This window comes from Silene latifolia, chromosome 10, assembly GCF_048544455.1.
Source record: "Silene latifolia isolate original U9 population chromosome 10, ASM4854445v1, whole genome shotgun sequence".
NCBI classification, from domain to species: Eukaryota; Viridiplantae; Streptophyta; class Magnoliopsida; order Caryophyllales; family Caryophyllaceae; genus Silene; species Silene latifolia.
Genome location: NC_133535.1, coordinates 77,662,180 through 77,668,793, shown reverse-complemented (window position 1 = coordinate 77,668,793; position 6,614 = coordinate 77,662,180). Strand labels below are relative to the sequence as shown.

Genomic DNA, 6,614 nt, shown 5'->3' with positions numbered 1-6,614 from the left:
AAAGCCACGTTGAATAACTTAAGACATTAGAACTCAGATGACATCCTACATGTGTGAACATTTAGACATACTCATTACTACCATCCATGTGTAAACATTTGAACATAATTATTATAAATATTCATGCGAGTATATTAGAACAATCAAGTTAACATTTAACGGCACCAACTTTACCAAGATATGACAATATAGTTTTATATTTATATATATCCGACCACTATACAAATATGATGAACACACCAGAGATATTATAACATGCCAAGCATAAAATATGCAAACAACTGGACTCGTATAAAATATTTCACCCTCGATTAAGAATCAAATTAAGCTATTCAATTTCACTAATACTATCATGCCAACAATGTTATAAACTAAACTTTAATTTTTTTTTTTATCACTAGTTAAGATACATAACCAATGAATATGTGTGCTACTATCATCATATAAGGACACTATAATTTCACATTAATAAGGCTCATGAAATAATCGAACAACTGCATGAAAACTCAACATAGCATTCACATTTTAAAAGTTATGATTCACGTTGTAACTTCCAAAAAAATCACGAATAAATAACCGTTCAACGAAAACTTGAGTTATATTACTTTTTATAACATACAGATAGTTAATAATTCGTGAGAAAAAGAATGAGGTCCAAAGCTCAAGAATTCAATTTTTAAAGGATTTTACAACTCAGTTGGTCCAAACAAGTATGTGACAGCAATTGGTCCGAAACTTGGGTCAGTTTGCAAAACTTACCATTTAATATAGAAACATCAAGAATTTTCGTGGCTTATCAATTTGAAAACATATGTGAATCTTCCGATCGATGGAGTTGGAATTATGCAAAAATTATTAATACAATTTAAATGAGGATTTTTACAAAATCGTTGGTCGAAACATCACTGCACAGGAACTTCCTGACCACAGCCCACTAAAATATTTATTACTCCTAATCCATATATCCTATAAGCATGAAACTAACGCCAAATGAACACTAACTCACGAGGCTATCTCTCATAAAATTTTCATCCATAGGCAATAAACAGAAAAGAAATGGCAGTAAGGTCAATTAAAGAGTAAAATCAAACAAAACGAGTTTCAGCACTAGGTCATTCTTTACTATGTTACAAGCTCTTATGAACATACTATGTATACTAACCCATCCCAACTTAAATCTCACACTTTGTACTTACATAAACATCTATCCCATAGAATCCCTTCGCATCTCGATCTACTCCTTACATCTAAATCACGATTGCTATGACTAGAAACAAGCAATTCAATAGTGTTTCTGATTACTATCACAATACTATACTAGCATGGCTTCGGGATCACATAACCGCATATCACTAGACATAATAGCACTATCAACACGTCATTCACATCCATCCAGATAAATATCATCAATTCGCAATTATTTTCACGCTCACGATTACCACAATCCAACACTTCATTGATTATCAATCTGAACACGAAAATTTATTTCTCATCTCCACAACATCATATGATCACGTCATCATTCATACAAAATACTTACCGTGACGTTGTCTTGCAGAATGGTTAGAATATATGGGTCTCAAGGTATACATCAACTCGATTATATCCAAGGTTTTCCTTCTAACTACCCCATTCACTCAATTTTCTCTCGGGTTACCCGGTTCAAAATCGAGAGGGCAAAAGAGCACGTATTAAGGGCGCCTTCTTAACCGCACCGTGAGCTCCTAACAGTTTATTCCCAGGGGTTCATTTTATTTAGACACATCCTACGTTCATTGGGTTCATTGGTTTAGGCCTGAGGATCGTTCGCTCTGATACCACTTTGTAACACCCCGATTTATGAAGGAGCCTTTAGCAAGACATTCCCTAATAAACCGGACTGTTACCATCTCGGTTTCCCGAGGTAGTGAATAACAAATTAAACTCCAAGGCAAAATATATAATTACTTTAACTTAATTATTACAAAACCTCTTTTACATCAAATTACAAGGAACTAACATAAATGAAAGTGAAAGTCTTCTAAATGATGATCTAGCTACTAAGTCTTCGGATCCAGTGTCTCACGCCCATCAAGGTCCACCTATCTCATAAACTGTCAAGCCTGCTCCCCAATATTTGGATCGTCACGGTGTTCACGAATACACAGTGGTCAACCACGAGGTTGAGTAGGGAATACAATGAAACAACAAAATATGATATGCATGCTCCTCCGTCACCTCCATCTCCATCTCAACTCATATCTCATTACCCGAACACCCACCATACCGATCCCCAGAGACTATATATCGACCGTAGCCGATCCGCACTCCTTGTTGAGGACACCAGGGCAAGTCCTGCAGAACCCGCCTGGGCCTTATCACAACATCATCTTCACCACACCACATCACCACAATATCCTCCATCTCCAATGCATATGAATGCTCAAAAGAAATTAATGCAACACAATATATATATCTTTGAACTGATCAATCATAAAATCATGCCGGTTACCAAATGTTGTGATAACATACTCAATACGATCAATTCAGTCAATCACCTTCCAGTATATGAATCATAACGTAAATCAACAGCCACGAAGCAAGTCAACGTTCACAGTTTGGTCATACGAAACACAAACAAGTCAACACAATTCAACATCAACGATAATAAGTCAAGTGTATTTCCCTACCTTTTCGCAATCCAAGCACACACAAGCAATCACTTATGATCCTTCACTTATCCATCACCTACATAACATAATTATGTATAATTACCATCTACTCAGTCAATTAATCATGCACATAACCTAGACTCATCATAACTTAATAGGAATATCAATTTAAAGAACAAACACGACTTTTCCTGATTTTCCTGCTCATGGCAGACTCGGTATAAAATGAATAACTAATTCCAGAAAATTCGAATTGATGCAAGGCCAATTGAATTGGAACCCCATGAGTCTTAGCTACAATTTATATCTAACGTGTTTTTCTCAAATTCCAAACTTATCAAGGGTTTTCATACTGATTTCCAAAAACTGACAGAAACCGTCGCATAAAAAGTATTGATTCATAAAACGAGTTTGACAAATGATTCTTAAGTAAAACCAACGCCTAACTCATCTAAACTCTTTAAATTAAATATATGAAAAAGTCCCAGCACCAATTCAATATCTAAATTATGTTTTAGAAGTAATCTTTCAGCCTCTACTGATTTGCGGACTTTTTAGATAGACGTTCACAAATAATTTCTTCAGGAAAAACTACACGGTGAAATGCTACCAATTTTCACAGGCATAAACTAGGCTTGGAATAAACATGAGTCTCTTCTTTAACTTTTTGCATCCCACGGCTTTAAGATAGGTAAAACACTCAAATAACACAGACCAACGAATCTGTAAATTGCTGTAACTATTCCATTCATTTATCTCATACAATTTATAATCAAAACCCCCAAACCAATTCTAGGGTTACGAAAATTATCCCAATACTACTATAATTATGCTAATAATTGAATAAAGAGGTAATAGGATAGTCTACTTACGAAATAGGATGAGAATAGGCTGAGAAATCGCCTCGCAATTCCTCACGCGGCTCCCTTCACACACGGCTCCCTCTTCTCTCTTTTCTCTCTTTTCTCATGGTTAAAATGAATATGGTGATAGGGAGATTAGAGTTTGGTTAGATGGGTTATACATATAGGATAGGTGCTATTAAGACGATACGGGCCTAGCCTAGTTAGATTAATTAAAACCCGAGTCACATAATTACCCGAGTCACAAATACACTACACGACCCAGCTGGTAACTCGGCCTAAGATAATATCATATTAAAATACCGGGTATTACAACCTTAGTGGAGGCGATAGTATCAAGCTTCCGGATTGACTTCTTCTTTGTAAGGATGTCTTTCATGTATTTTGCATAGGTCGGCACGTGATTGATTAATTCCGTAAAAGGAATCGAGACTTCCAAATTCTTCAAAATTTCCATAAATTTTCCAAGTTGGTCATCAAATTTGGGATTGGCTTGACGACTTGGAAAAGGAAGTCTAATCACAATGGGCTCCTTCTCCTTGGCCTTGTCTTCATTTTTCTTTGAAACTTCTTCTTTTGATGGTTCTCCATCCTTGGAGTTTTGCACAATTTCTTCTTTGTCACTAGCTTCCACAACTTCATCCTCAACTTACTCCTTTGGTGCTTCAAACCTTGTACCACTCCTCAAGTGAATGGCACTAAAAGTTTCATGTCTTGGGGGATTACTTTGAGGTGGTAATTGCCCCTTTTGTCTTTGTGAGCTTGAAGATGCTAGTTGAGTCAATTGGGTTTCCAACATTTTGGTGTGAGCTAGGATGTTGTTGATGGTGATTTCCTTTGCTTGACTATCCTTTTGCATTTGAGTGAAAAACTCTTGTTGATTCTTTTGCATTTGGAGGACCGCTTTTTGAACATCAAAACCTTGGTCATTTTGTTGATTGTATGGAGTTTGATTTTGGTAACCTTGGTTTTGGTTGTAAAAGGGTCTTTGATTTTGGTTTCTCATAGGAGGTGGGGTGTATGTTGGTTGAGGGTTTTGAACATTTTGGCTTTTGTATGAGAGATTTGGATGGAATTTGGTGTTTTTATTGTAATAATTTGAATAAGGGGTACCACTCTTGTATGCTTGAAAAGCATTCACTTGTTCATTTGTTCCCCTACATTCACTTTGGTCATGTCCCAAAGTTCCACAATTCTCACATATCCCACTTGGGATTGATGAAGATGCCGTCATGGCATTGACATGATGCTTTGGTGATTTTGAGGCTTTTTCAAGTCTAGCCATTGCTTTTTCAAACTTCAAATTGATGGTATCAATGTGAGCACTAAGTTGAGCACCCAATTGAGTAATGGAGTCTACTTCATGCTTTCCTCCTCTAGTAGCCTTGTGAGGCCTACTACATTGTGAGTTATGGACCGCCATTTCTTCAATTTTGTTCCAAGTTTGATTGTCATCAACTTCGGTGAACATTGCATTTGATCCCATGTTGAGAATGTTTCTTGAGTCTTCATAAAGACCGTTCCAAAATTGTTGTATCAAGAACCACTCGCTAAGTCCATGGTGAGGGCATGAGCGGCAAATTCCTTTGAATCGCTCCCAAGCTTCATACAAAGATTCTTCATCTCTTTGCTTAAAGCCCGTAATTTGAGCTCTTAGCATGTTAGTCTTTTCCGGTGGATATAACTTTTTGTAGAAAGCTAGAGCCAACTTCTTCCAAGAATCAATTCCGAGAGTAGCCTTATCAAGGCCTTTCAACCATTGTTTCGCGGTGCCAATTAGAGAAAAAGGAAATAAGACCCATCGAATTTGGTCTTGAGTTACACCGGTTTGAGTAATTGCATAACAATAGTCGTAAAAAGTCTCCATATGAGAGTGAGGATCTTCACTAGGCATCCCCCCAAATTGGCTTCTTTCGACTAATTGGATAAATGCGGATTTGGCAATAAAATTTCCGGTTAAGTGTTGTGGTGTGGGAGTACCATTGGGTAGGTGTTGGAAATCTATATCTCATTGCTTAACATATTCAAATATGTTCTAATTAATTTAGTCATAAAATTAATTACAAATCTTATGCATGCAAACTAAAAAGATAAGTGAAGAAATCGTTTAGTAAGGTTTTATGGGCACCTACAAGATCTCCTTCTTGTTAGTTCTTGAGCTTTCCATATATAAGGATGATCCTCCAAAAATCACAAAGTAGAGATTCTCCTCTTGTTTGCACCCAAGACTATCCCTTATCCCCACTAAATAATATTAGCTAGATATTAGTTTAGTAGTTTACCTTAAAATTGATTACTAACACTCATATATTACATTAATAATTTAGTAATCTTTTAGAACAATTTGAAATCAAAAACTCATCTTTTTGATGAAGAAGAGGATGAATATATGAGAGAGAGAGCTTTGCATGTGAATGAATGATAATAAGAGGAAAATCTCTCAAAAATCATGATAGATGAGAAGGTGGATGGTTTGGGTAGTAGTATAGGGCATCTTACTTTTTCTTTTTGTCTTCACAAGAAAAATAGATGTGTAAGATGTGTAAGACTAGTTGTAGGTAGGCATCATTATGTCATTTTATCAAATAAAATAAAACAACCATAACCCACTAACTCACCCTCCATTTTCGGTCCATTTACATAAAATGGACTACCATTTTATTTTGTCAATTTGTCATTTGTCACACAATATGTCACATGTAGTATGATATATGTTATTAATTAATTTAATGCATATTTATCACATAAATATCATTTCATGAATTAATTAAAATTACATACAATAAATTGACTAGTGATACTTGATCACATAAATAAAATGGGTCATATAATTATAATTCACAACATCTTGTAATTATAATTAATCATTCATTCTTATCTCTATTGTTTCTCAAACAATAAATAATTTTAGTAACAATGCATTTTATTACTAAAATAAATCTTATTTAATCTCATTATAATAAGATAATATTATTCTCTCTCACAATTGAATTGTTCAATTTTAAGGAATTGATCAACTTGTATCGTCATACAATTAAACAACTTTATAGATAAGGGCATCATCCTTTAGGTGTGACCTTAAGGGATCAACTGACCACCA

The 6,614-nt window shown here is 35.3% G+C and overlaps 1 non-coding gene across 1 annotated transcript; it reads left to right on the top strand.

The window, feature by feature from the left end:
• Positions 1-5,067: 5,067 nt before the first annotated feature.
• LOC141610065 (small nucleolar RNA R71) lies at positions 5,068-5,174 on the top strand. Its single transcript, XR_012527959.1, has one exon. It is a non-coding gene; the product is annotated as a small nucleolar RNA R71 (small nucleolar RNA).
• Positions 5,175-6,614: the final 1,440 nt, after the last annotated feature.